This window comes from Falco peregrinus, chromosome 1 (genome assembly GCF_023634155.1).
Source record: "Falco peregrinus isolate bFalPer1 chromosome 1, bFalPer1.pri, whole genome shotgun sequence".
NCBI lineage: Eukaryota > Metazoa > Chordata > Aves > Falconiformes > Falconidae > Falco > Falco peregrinus.
In genome coordinates, this window is record NC_073721.1 from 79,592,583 (window position 1) to 79,606,204 (window position 13,622).

At 38.2% G+C, this 13,622-nt stretch overlaps 1 protein-coding gene across 14 annotated transcripts in view; it reads left to right on the plus strand.

Moving 5' to 3' along the window:
- SIPA1L1 (signal induced proliferation associated 1 like 1) overlaps positions 1–13,622 on the plus strand; it is a 221,412-nt gene that overhangs the window by 75,802 nt on the left and 131,988 nt on the right. For 10 of the 14 annotated variants that reach the window (XM_055798044.1, XM_055798039.1, XM_055798124.1 and 7 more), the window contains one exon: positions 11,250–11,327. The exons of 2 other annotated variants lie outside the window; for them this stretch is intronic. The gene's annotated coding sequence lies outside the window, so the exon portion shown is untranslated. Of the gene's footprint in view, positions 1–1,830; positions 1,850–10,925; positions 10,945–11,249; positions 11,328–13,622 lie in introns of those variants that run through there. 2 more of the 14 variants (XM_055798102.1, XM_055798113.1) reach the window with 2 other exon arrangements.

Genomic DNA, 13,622 nt, shown 5'->3' on the forward strand with positions numbered 1-13,622 from the left:
AAAACCCAACAGAAGGGAACATAGAGAGGCAAAATTGGAATTAGGATCTGTGAACTTCATTCCTGTGCTGCCCTGGACTATTAGTGTTACTTCTCTGGTTTGTTTTTTACCTGTAGAGGCAAAATGCCTCATTCCTTTGTAAAGTGTTATATGAACATATGCAACTGCTACTACAACTGCATTGATGGTTAATTTCCTAAACTCGTGCTTCAGAACAGATAGATATATCAAGGTCAAATACAGCGCATATTTGAAAAGCATCTGATTTCAATGAACACACTTCTGGGAATTTGGAAATGAACACTTCTTAGATATTTCATCTATTTGGGAAAAAAAAAAAATCTCATTTATAGCCTGAACTTGTTTAGGTGTAGTTACCACTCACTGGTGGTTCTTCTGTATATCTCTGCATGATGAGAGGTCAAATTCCTTCCTTCTCTTGCTCTCTGTGTTCTTCCTGTAGGCATTCTAATTTTTTTTCCTCCAGTTTTTCAGCACCCTTCTTGAACTGTAAAATCAAGAAATAATTGCAGTTTCTCTGTGCCAAACAAAGTAACATAATTGCTCTGCTCTTCTATTTGATATTTTTGCTTGTTTAAATGTTAGTGGATTGCATAAGATTAGCCACAACTACGTGTTGTGAGTTTCCTATTGCGCACACAGATTCAAGGAAGCTAGCTAGTAAATTGGAGTAATGTACAGAACTGTCACCTGTGAAGATCAGAGTTCACACTTTCCACTTGAGATCAGAGAAGATCAGCCTGCTTTTCAGTCTAATTGTATTCACTGCTTATGCATAATGCAAAACCACAACTTAACTCTGCTCTATTTGATGAAAGATAAAGATCAGTGTCTACTAGACAGTGTGATGCTAGCTATACAGATCCCATCAGCATGAGGCGTTAGTCATGTCTTTTCATGTATATAACATAGCATACGTGTATATACACATCATAATGTGAGTGATGCTTTGTAACTTTCACATTATCATAGAATCATAAAACATCAGGCTGGAAGGGACCTCAAGGATCATCTGGCCCAACCTTTCTTGGCAAACATATGGTCTACGTAAGATGGCCCTGCACCCTGTCCAACTAAATCTTAAAAGCACCCAGTGTTGGGGAATCCACCACTTCCCCAGGGAAATTACTCCGATGACTGATCTTTGTCATCATGGAAAAATTTCCTTGTGTCCAATTGTAATCTCCCCAGGAGTAATTTGCCCATTACCCCTCATCTTTTCCATGTGACTTCTTGTGAAAAGGGAGTCTGTCTTCTTTGTAGCATTGGTAGTAATGCAATTAATAAATAGTGCTTCCTGTTCATCTTCATTTGTATAGGTTTTGTAGCATGTTTGTGTCTTTTGTGTCTTTTTTTTTTTTTTTTTTTTACCAGCCTTTTCAGTTCTGGAGTAGCATGGCTCCTAAGAGACCTTGGTTTCTTTGTGTGACAGTCATATCTTAGGGGAACAGCCACTGCTGTTCTTGCTTCCTCATGCTGCTGTGCTCTTGGTAATGTGTTTCTAAAGCCCATAGCCCTGAGGGTGCAATGTGTGTATGTATGTATAGTAGTATAGAAGTGATTTTTCAGGAAATGAGGAAGCACAAAATAATCATTGCTTAAACTCCAAGTTAAGCTTAATATTACTTCTTTCTTTGTGTTCTTTCTTGTTTTATTTTCTTTTTTCCTTTTTCTCTACTGTTTTAGGCCTTTATTTTTTTCAGCATAACCTTCTTTTTTTATTGCTCTTTTCTCCCTTTTAGCACCCATGCTAGAGCTCTTTGCAGAGTCTGGCTGAGGAGAAAGGTTGAAGTTGAGAACCATACACAGTTTCTTCCTCTGAGAAGAGGTATCTGCTGTTTTAGCCTCTTTGAAAACTAGTGGCTGTTGGGAGGAGGTGGTTTGGAAAGAGGATGAGCTGCAAAATGATTGGGGCCTGAGTGCCTCCCCAGCTGGGATTAATTTAGAATCAGAATTTTATAGCATTCTTTAAACATTTACATGCTCAGCTGAGAGGGAGTGAAGGGGGACAGACGTGTTCCTTGCAAGTCTTTGCTCCTTGCATCTGTCCTTGGCTATAAAAGGAAAATGGAGGTAGATTTGTTAAGACTGAAAACTTGTGAGAGAAGAGCAGGTAAAAGCAGTGGCTATTTAATATTTTTGCTGTGGAATTAACTTGTGGGCCAAGCACACTCTTGGGTTGTTCTGCAAAGCAGTTGTCATTTCTTAATTAGTAAAGGCTGATCTGGGTTTTTTAGCTTTGCTTTTATTCAAAATGGCTTGGATGTAGAAAGAAATGTTGAGGCTCACAACCATCTTTTTAGACGCTGGAAAGATATTCAAAAGAGCAGGTTAAATATTTGGACAGGTTGGATGCATATTCTCATACGTTAATATCTTAAATGTTGTCTTTCATCCAGTTAGCTTACTTTATTTGGTCAAATCTAAATTCCCTCTAGCCTAGTGGTGCTGCCTCTGACAGAGCACAGCAACAGGAGTAAATAGCGGAGCATAGAACAGATTTGTAGCTGTAGGCTTCCTTAATGTCTGGTGACTTCTACCGCAGGACTTTCTGAATTGGGAAATCTAGTACCTTTTGGTCTTGCCTTCCTCTTACCCTTTCTACTTATGCAATAGCATTTTTAATTGGGAAGAGCACAACTGCATTTGATACTGAAGGTAGAAACTTTATACAGTGGTATAATAAAAGACCAGTGTTGTTCTTGGAATAATTCCTTATGCTGTCTGTGGGTGGCTGGTGGTGGTGTATTTTTTTTTGGTGGGTTTTTTTTTTGTGAGTGGTAGAGTATAAATTGGATACAGATACCTTCACAGTCTTCAGCATAATGGATTCCACAAGGAATTGAGATGTGCCAGGTAGCATTGGTGATGGGTCGACTTACCATATTTGATTATCTGTTTGGTACAGTCACCTAATGGTGGGTGCCTCAGAGTTGTGAATCATTGCTGCATGTGAAATTTTCCAGGGTTTGGGTCCCTGTATTCACAGTAGGGTTTAAACTTTCCTATGTTTATTGCAGATGAATAATGCTTCTACTGACATGTCCAAAGGCATGCCTACTGCATTTTTATTACCTGTTTTTACTGTTACTCTGTATTCACCAACTGATATGACTCTTAATTTTTCTAGAATAGCTATGCAGTTACATACCTACAGTCTATAGGGGCCCCCAGGCAATGAACAAAATGGTCTCAGTGCTCTAAGGACACTTCTGGAATTGTTCATCTACAGAGCAAAGAGGATTGTGGCTGACCTTCTTCTAATGCTTTTATATAATCAAGATTTAAGCTGTTTTCTAATTTTCCCTATTAAATGAAAGTGGAGATTTAGTCTTTGCCTTGAATGAATTCTGAAGCAAATCAGTGTAAGAAACATTCTGAGACCCTTAGAGCTTTACTGTGCATATGGGAAACTGCAAGAGTGTATTAGTGCTTACTTTGAAATTCTGTTATGGAAGGTGTCAAGAAATATTGCCATTAGACAAAATTTTAAGGTGCTGCAAAAGCTGCTTAGTTGTTTATAACCAAAGGACTACAGTTAGTGGTTTTGTTTTTTTCCTGACAGACTCTTTTCTTTGGCCATTCTTCCATTATGGCAAAAAAGGAGAAGTGTTCCTCTTTGTCCTTTGGTAAGCTGTAGATAGCTGACACCTTTCTCTTTCCTTTTTCAAACACAACCAACTCTTGAGACTGAGGTTTGGGTCAGGTGCTCCATCTATGAGCCTTATAGAGACTGCTGCCTGTTCTATCATCTCGGCTGCAAATACAATTTACCTATAAAACAATTTCATTGTGTTAACATCTATGCAATGATTATGCTCCAGTTCTAAATGGACTGATGAGGCACTGAAACAGTACCTCTTGGTTGGCATTTGGATTGTCAGTGCAGCTCAGGATCATCCTAATCATGGCATATATAAATTTTAAAATATCCTTCTTTCATGCTTTTTATTTCAGTGGATCTGTCTAGGCATAAAATGTAGTTTTCATTTTTTATTTAATCTGTATTTGCTTGCTTTTTTGTTCAGCTTTGTGGCTTACTGCATTAGTTTATTTATAGTGCGAGTGCACCAGACCTGCAATTTAGTCTTTGAATTTGGTTTTGATTTACTGTTTGAAAAATGGTGGGTTTACTGTAAGTACTTCTGACAAGGAATTGCAGAACTATATTGAAATGCTTCTAATAAGTATTATCAAAAATCAGAAGCAGCTATGTCAAAATGCTTTTGCACTTTGTGGTAGAGGAGCATACATGAGGACATACGGTTTCTTTTCAGTTTTATAGTGCCAAAATGTATATTAAAGCACAGAGGGCACAGAGATGTTACCTTTATCTTGTGTAAAATACGGTACTTTGTATTACACAAGGAGGTGGTATGTGGAGAAGTTTGCTCCTGGTTTGAGCAGCTGATAAGCTCATAATATCTCCTCCAGTGTTGTGAGCGTACGTGAATCCAAGATGACCTTGAGTGTAAGATAGCACTGTAAATTCCTTTGTTAGTCAGGGAAAGTATTTTGTATTATTAATCGGATTTAGTAAGTATTTTCTAAAGTCCCTTTTATTAGTCTGTGGGTTTTTGCAGTGTGTGTTTTAAGTATGAATTATATTGATAAGAGTACACAGGGTCATGGTAGATCTGTTGTGGGCAAGAGCAGAAGAAACCTCAGCATTGTTTACCTTGATCATAACAATACGATCAATATAAAATGTAATACATAGGCCATTATTTTGTGATTTTCATTTAAGCTAGGTGGTGCTTTCTTGTATTTGGTTAGGTACAGACTTCTAAATCCAGTAATAAACTAACTTTTGTTTGTTGGAATGGGGTCTAATGTAAAATCATCTTTATTCTGACAAAACACTTTGAAAAAGAAGCTTAACTACTGCTACCCTTATCCCCAAAACAAAAAGCAATCCCCAGTCCTAGGGAGTTTTATTGATTATGCTGTGAGGCCTCTGGCTAATCTTTTCAAGACTGAAGTCCCTTACAATGATGTAGGATTTCTTTTCTGGACTTCAGGAGATGTTTAGACAGCCGTTCATTCTCTAATGTGTTTGCGATTTGTGGTTAAGAGGGTGAATTCTTGAAGATTTACCTGATGTGTAGAAAAATTGTTGTCTAAAAATGGAAATGTTGGACTAGGAGCCGTGAGCTTGAAATTATACTGCTGTTTTGCTACAGAATATTAATGCTACTATTTTAATCGTTGGTCTCTGCATACAAAGTGGGTTTTTGCATTTTATAGAGGTATTGAGGCTTCACAAATTTCTTTGTCGTACTTGGTAGTTGTGAAGACTTGTTGGTAAGTAAGATTGGTGTTGTGGTAATTAAAAGCTCGCTACTCTTTGTTCAGTCTCACAAGTTGCTGAACAATAACAAAATAATGGGGGACAAATACTTGGATAATTGTTTTCTGCTGGAAAATGTTATGTTAGGACTGAAACCAGCCTTCTGTAGGGCAGTAACAGCATTGCTATTCCTTGTTTCCCTGACATTTATCTCCTTTGAGGTGTGATGGTGCTGCCCTGTTCAGGTTGATATGGTAACTTGCAGTGATAACATATTTTCTTAACTCTATCCCAGCTGAAACCACTACAATCATGTTCTTTTAAGGTTTTTTTTTTCCAACTTGTTTGCTAGATTCCTGATGTTTTCTCTGTTAATGCAGATGTAAGGCAAAAGAATCTATTGTACATATCAAATAGATAACTGGAGGGTTTTGACTTCTGTTTCTGAAAATGTGTGCTAGTGTATCTGAAAACATTGCAATCTGTCCATAGCATCTGAGAAATAACACGTTTTAGTACATATACCAGCAGTTACCTCCTTTTTTCTTTTTTTCTTGCAGTGCTGCAGGTACTCTTCCTGCAAGCGGAGGGGTTTTGCATTCCTTCTTGTGCATGTCTGTTGGACCCAGACTTCATTGTCTAGTTTAACTGATGATTTAGAGTAGTCCTGGGGATGTAATCAAAGTGTTGTCTGTCCTTAAGCAAATATTTTCCATGTTATATAAGGAGTCAGGGGGCTTCAAACTACTGTTTTATGTTGTTCTATCTTTCAGATCTCTGAACTAGTAAATAATACGTATGTATTTTTGAAGGATAACAGGAGGTGCTGTCTGTTCCTAGTTTTATGACCATTATAAGTGTGTGTGTCTGCCACTTTGTTTTGATCTACCAGTTCATAGAAATTAACTTTTGCATATAAATAACTTGCTGTTATTAAATATCTGGCAGAAAGGAATGTTGATGAAGGAATTGGGGTGGTGGTGGTATAAAATCTAGAGTTGCTGAAGGTCTGAATTCTTTGACAGGATGAAAGATGGTGTCATGCTTTGGTATGTGCTGTTGACACTTCAGCTCCAATACATACTCTGAGTCTGTACTGATGTAAATGCATGTTGGGTTTTGGTGAAGTATGAGTTGGGATATTGCTGTTTCACAGGAAAGCTGAAAAATAAAATCAGCTCTGATTGCACGTATTTTAGTGCTAAAATATATGTGTACATACACAACTATAGGTAAAGTCTAAATTGTTTTATATTAAAGGTGTGAACACAGCATATTCTATCAGCTGGAGTCAGAATGTAACTACTTTTGGAAAGGAAAAACCCCTCACTTTGAAACTTGGTTTAAAATTGTGACTGATTAGAGAGAAAAAGTAATTGCCAAATGTAAAAAAGCAATGGAATTAGTGTGGATATCAGCATTAGTGTAGAGCGTGTACATTTTTTTGGTAGCTGCACTAATTAATTCTATTTAAAGTATTTCATGTTAATTTTAGAAGACCACCAAGAAAAGAGACTGAAGTTGAAAGGAATTTTTCTGTTTGAGGAGGGAGAGGGGAAGAGAAATCTGTTCATGTGCATTGTCACTTAATAAATGACTGTATGTATAAAGACCGCTTTTATGTGTATGGGGTTTTTTTTTCATTTACTGTAAACACCTATTGGAAAACCAAATATATGTAACTACTAGGAAGATGAGGTTTTGTTTTCCGTTGCTATCAAACTCTTTTTAATAACCTTAGAACCAGATTTTAGGATCTATTCCTTAGAATACATAAGAAAGATCTATGTGTTATTTCAAAGTTAGGACAAGTATGTTGAGTAGATTTGGAGCACTTACTTCAACTTCTTGTGCTTAGTAGTCTTAGTTCCGGAATGATATTTAGCTTTTGGGAACAACATCAGATTTATGACTGTTAGTCTGTGATCCAATACAACTCCCTAACTTCTTTTCTGCTTTATTACTCTTCAATGGGTAATTGTGCTGTGTTTGTATGTGGCCTTTTTGTTACATTTAATTATCCCTTTCAGACTTCCAGCATTTCGTTTTGCTTTTACCTGCATGGACTGTTATCTAGTCAGCTTTAGAATCCCTGATATCCCAAGCTCGCCTGGAATCAAGGTCATGTCCTCCATATTCCTTACAACTTCTGCTCCCCAATTTGGTGGCATTTGCAGATTCTTCAAGGGGGCCTCAAATTTGGTCACCCAAATTAATAATGAAAATACTAAGCAAAACTTGCTGCAGGTCAAGTTCTGTCTGGACCAACCTGAAATGCTTTGTGTTTTTTTTATAGTGAGCCACTGCTTTAATTATTTGAAAGCAAATTTTCCAGTAGTTATGCTTATCTACACTGATTATTTCGCATTTGCGGTCTCCAGGTCATGTTGAACAGTGACAGAAGCATCATTTACATAAACTACACCTGCTGCTTCACTAAGACGTTTACTGGAGGGAGAATATTATATTGGCTTGATGTGGCTTCTTGACTGTACTTCATCTTTCTCCTCTAATTTAAACTAATTTTTACCCTTCTTTTTCCCCAGCAATATACTCAAATTTTTCTAATACCGCTTCTTGTTTTCCATTTCTTCACTATTATTAAAGGATTTGTACCCTGTTTCATATTGCTCTGGGATCTCCTGTGCTTTACTAGTTGTCCAAGCAAATCAGTAATAGTTTAGAAATTATTTAGACTAGTTAGTTATATACAACAGTATACATTATTGTAAGTAGCTGGATCAAACTATGTTGAATTAGAAAAATAAACAACAGTGGTTTGTGGTTTGGGTGTTTTTTTTTTTTTTTAAGGAGAATGTATTTTGAGTGTTGATTTTGCTAACTTTCTTGCTGTTTCATTGTGAAGCCCAAGAGTATTGGAGTCCCTCATTATTTAGACCATATTCTAAAACTGGCTGGCAGTGCTATGTGCCACCACAAGTTTAGTCGTCTCTGTAGGCTTTGATGGCCTGGGTGAGATGCTGAATCAATGTGGGCTGTCTCAGCTAGCATGCTATTGAAAAGCGGCCATTAAGTAACTCATTCTTAATGAATTTGAGAGCAGTGTTGGTGGTATTCAAAATTAAAAAGGTAATGCTTCTTATTTTTTGATGTGTGTGACTGTGATTTGTAGCCCACCATCCCTGAAACTGTCTTGAAGAGCTTTGCTGGTCTGGTGTTTCAGTCAGTAAACTCGGAAGGAATAACTAATTCGGTGTTAGTATTGCGAACTACTGACTTGCATGTTTTCCTGAAGTTCCGATCTGGGCAAGATTGGGACTGGCTTGAAGGTCTTCTTGCCTGAGTCAGAACAGTGTAAAAGAGTGCAGGGAATGAGTTCATGGCTTGCAAAGCTATAAAAAGCCAGACAAATGAATCGCCTATGTGACTGTTTTTCCTGCAGTATATCTGTCATTTGAGCAGATTTGCTGTAACTTCAGCAACTTACAGTATTGCTAGATATCTTATAAATGAATGCTGTGAAATAGATCTTGGGACTTCCTGGCTGATAGATCTCAGGACTGTGGTTCAAGAAGATTGTTCAAATAGCTGTAACACAACTACATGTGCTGAAAGCTGAAGTCATGGTGACTGGAGACTATCCACAAATCTCTAATGGCCCTTTTCCTAAATGGTTGCTGTTGACAAATTCCTTCTGTGAATTACTGAACCCATATTGAACATCCTTTGCTGGTGCTGCCAATTATGCCACTCAACAGCACACTAAAAACCCCTACTCCAAGAAGATACTGTATCTCTTTATTTATTTAATTCTATGAAATAGACTATACTGCTAAAATCTAGACTTTAAAGATCCACAGAAGACAAACAGATGCAAATTCAATCTGGTTTAGTGTTTTTTCCATGTAGGTTTTTTGATAACTTCTACTTGACGCATGGGCTTCTGTTTAACCTGTTATGTCTGGGAAGGCATTTTAAGTGCAAAACAAGTAGAAAATAATTCCAAATGGCTAGAGGACTGAAAATGTAGTTGCACAGTAATTTTACATTAGTTTTCCTTTTTTAACAGGAAAGAAAATTTAAGGATATTGGCTAATAATAAAAATGGCAAGACCTAAACCAACAGAATTACTTTTCTGACCTTAGGAAAATGTTACGCTTTTGAGTGAAGGTTAATTTTTATTTTCTATTTCTGTACTTTTCCCCATTGTCAGTGGAATTAATCTCACTTGTGAACAGCTGTTGAAATAATAAATCCTGCTACTCAGTTATATATACTTAGTGTATATATAACTCAGTTATAGTTGTTCTGTTTTCTTGAAAGTCCCAAGCAGATTTGAAAACCAAAAACCTCAGCTGGTAAAACCATTGGAGGATAAAGTAGGCAGTTTACACAATAGGAGCTGCAAATGGAAAAAATTAAGTTGTTTAAAACATCGAGTCTGGCATACACATTAATTCACTGAATGCTTTTAAGCTGGTGTCCCCTTTGGAAAGGGTGGACCTGGCTTCTCCTGTCTGCTGATTTGATGATTATTTGAGAGTCTTTCACCCAGGAATAGTGAGAGAGGATGGGTATGTGAAGTCTGAACTCCAGTGTACAGCAAATGCACTTGTATTGCCTTGTTAAGCACAGGGGACATCTCTTAGATGTCTTGTTTAGTTCAATTAATCAAATACTTTAATGGTGGATTATTTTGCAGCACAGGTTTTGATGCATTTGGATAAAACTGTCCAGCACAGTATGAAGCTGTACAGTTTAGTTCTTGAAACTGGTGTTGGGGTTTGCTCGAGATTCTTTTTTTACTGCTTAAAAATGATCCTTTTCCGAGTGACTCTGCCTAATGAATGAGGGTGGCATATCTTGAGTTGGCTGCCTACAGCTGCATGCCGTCTTCTGCCCTGCTGAACAGAAGGCAGAGTTGCTCATCAGTCAGTCCTTAATCTGCTGAGGTTTGCAGTCTGGCATTGTAAGGCAAGTCTGCATTGGTGATGGTTTGCCTTAAATGCCATTCTGGAAACGTTAGTGTGATCTTGACACATCAATCAGAGTTCTGGGACATGCGGTGCAGGAAAAAAAATCCAGTGTTTTGTTTAGCTTAATATGCAGTTATTTCAATGAGTAGCTCTAGCAGTCCCATTACTTGGAACTTTGAGAGGGGCTGTTGTACTGTGAAAGAGCTGTCCCCAGTTTAAGCCTTTTTTTGTCAAAGACTTTTGGCTTGGACAGATTTCACACACTCAGGTTTACAGTTCTGGCAGCTAAGTTTGCTGAAGGACCCTCATGTTGCTTCACTCACTGTTACACTGGCTGGACTTTGCAGGGTCTGGTGGGGCATCTGAGTTTATCCTGGTGTGTGGCTGCAGTGCCTGAGTGTGTCTTCTCTGAAATATCTGCCTCTGTGATAGATTTTGGGTCTCCAAAATGAGAATGCAGGGACAATCTGTTCAGTACTGTTAGTGCTGTCTGTGTTGGCATCCAGTGCAGAGCGGAGGAAGGAAACAATTGTGACTCAAATACCAGAGAGCTGAAGAACAGAAAAGCAGGAGAAGATGCTGTGCTGGGAGACAGAGGGCTGGGTGCTCGGTGGGAAGGAAAGACTGTAAGAGCTAGAGACTGTTTAAAAGAAAAAAAGGGAAAGAAGAAGAAGGACGGAACGGGACAAGGAAAGGTGGGAGGACTTTGATTTATGTGCAGTGTGCAGGAATGAGTAATAAAAGGAGGTTCTGAGGATAGGGAAAATGCAGATAAATGTTTGGTTTTAAGAAGTCCTGGATGGCTTTGGACCATTCTATGAAAGTACTGCTGTTTGATACTGCTGAGATTTTTGTGGCAGATGCTCTCAGTGGAAGGTGTTTTTTTTTTTTCTAGCAATACTGTTCTCCAGCTCACTGCCTATCTAGAACTGAAATTAGTCAACTCTGAATAGAAATATTTTATCTGTATTTTGTTTCGTTTTGTCTCTATTTTTGCCAGCTGCTGCATCTTTGAAGAGAGATTTTTCTGTGCCCTTCTTCAAATGCCTGTGAAATTTCCAAGAGGAACCATCTTTCTGTAAGTGGAGATCTTTCCTGTGATCATAAAATTAATAATATGAATTAGTTGAATGCATTCGTAGGAATGTGGGTGTGCAGAGAAGTCTGAACAATTTAAAAACTGGATGGTTTAAATACATAATATGATCTTCCTGATTCATAATTGAGAATAATGATTATTGCTCAGAGGAAGTTCCTTTTTTGGCTTTGGTCATTTGAAATGCATAGTATACTTCCATTATAAGCTTAGACAGTGATAATAAAGGCAGTACTTTTCTCTGTCAACATCTGTGAAAAACAAGTCTCTGGAGATTTCTGAAGGTTTTATGTAATTATGAGAATAGTAAATCTGTCCTGTGTAGTGTCTGGGTGAGCTGTCTTCTGTCAAAACATTATTAATTGATTTTTATACTTTACAGCTGTGTTTTGGGAATATACTGAAATGAAAGCCAAAAGCTCCACTATGGATTGTAAGAATCATATTCAAGAAGAGTTAAAGGACTGATTTATTTTTCTGGTTACAGATTTTGAGCAGAAGGAAAAGGGAGGGACTTGAGCTGCCTGCTTAACTTGGTTTGCCAACAGTCTCAGAACTAGTTAGATCATTACAGGATTATGGCTAACTAGATCTGCAAATATCTAGATGTATGAAGATGGAGACAGGTGCCCAGTGAGATCTTCATGTGCACTTAAATCCATTATTAACATTGAATTGTGGAAGCAGGGGTTTACTGGGATTGCCAAAGAACTGTTTACTACTTTAGAATACTGTGAAGGCCAGTCTTCAAAGCTTCTGTTTTCTAGAAATACTGATTTTTACACTCTGGATGCATTGTGTATGTTAATCAGTTACTTAGACATTGTGTTTTGTCTTTAACTTTGTTCTGAAACCTGTAGCATAAGGTCAGCAGTACTCAGCAGCTACTGAGATGGTGTTTGCAGTACGTGGTACAGTGTGGATAAAGGACTGCATGTGTGTAACAAAGCTTGCTTCAGCTTGAGTAAGAGGAATTGTGAGAGTTTTTTCTTCTCCTCAGTTTAGAAACACACATTTTCAGGGAAATAAACAGCTTTACAAGTAGCTATGCAATATGAATTTGTGTGATAAGTTGACCTGTAGACTTATTTTGCCCTCACAAGGAGATGTTCCTTTGAGTGCTGTAACACAGGCTAATTTCAATTTAGTTGAGCCATGAGTTTTCTATATACATGTGTTGTATTTTGCTTTTTTCCTCTAACTTGAAGATGTACACACATTCCTAATATCTTTAGGATGTAGTAAAGTTTATTGAAAATGTCCATAAACTTAAATTACAGCTGGTGGTTCTGCATTACAGGTAAGCAGTACCCTGGAAGACTGAGGTCTTGTTTCTGCTCCTGCTCCCTCTCCTGACCCTCTCCCTAGTTCTTACACTTAACCTAAGTTGATCTGCTGCATGATCTCAGTATAGGGAAGACTGATTTAGTGTTTCTTACTGGGTTAGTTTTCTACTGGTTTGGAAGCTGACTGTGTAACACGAGGAGATGACTGTAGGCCAGGAATGGAGGAAATGGGAGGATTCGGTCTCCTTGTTCCTGGCAGTGGCAGGCCGTCAACTGGGCTGAAGCTGCAATGTCAGATTGCTGCCCCTGGGCTCAGCATGGACCCCAGCTCAGTCCCTGTGGGCCTCGTACATGTCAATATGTTTTTTTTTTGTCCCTAACAACTGATTGCGTAGATCAATGGGATTGCTTTTAGACAGCTTGAGACTAAGACACATCCAATCAGCATTGTTTTTCACTGCAGAAAAATATGAAACTCCAGGAGAATACAGCTGTGTATTTTTCCACTTTAAAATAATTCTCAGAAATCCTGTGCTGCAGCACATTTTAGGAGACTATTCAGATGAAACATTGAATTCTCTTGAATCATGGCTATTAAAAATTAAGAGTACGTGTAGTGCCATAATTATTTCCCTTTGTGTGCTTGTGTTGTGATGCAGGCATCTCCTGTTTCCCCAGTTGCTATATGCTCATGGAACAGTCTTCCTGTTAGGACCCCATTGTGGTCTCTTGGAAATATTACAGTGTTTATCTGATAAAACAGCAATTTCTTTGTAAGATGAGCCTACTGAGGACATGCAGCATGCACTGGAGGAGGGTTTTCCCTTCTCTGCTCTTCAGCCCTTTGTCTTCTCCTTTCTGGAAGCAAGGAAAAATTATGCTGAGCTGAGTGGAAGAGGAGACAAGTAGGGCCAGAGTTTGGCAGTGAGGAGTTGGGTTAGACAGAACCAGAGCTGCTTCAGCTAGAGTTACAGGGATTGGGGTGGGAGAG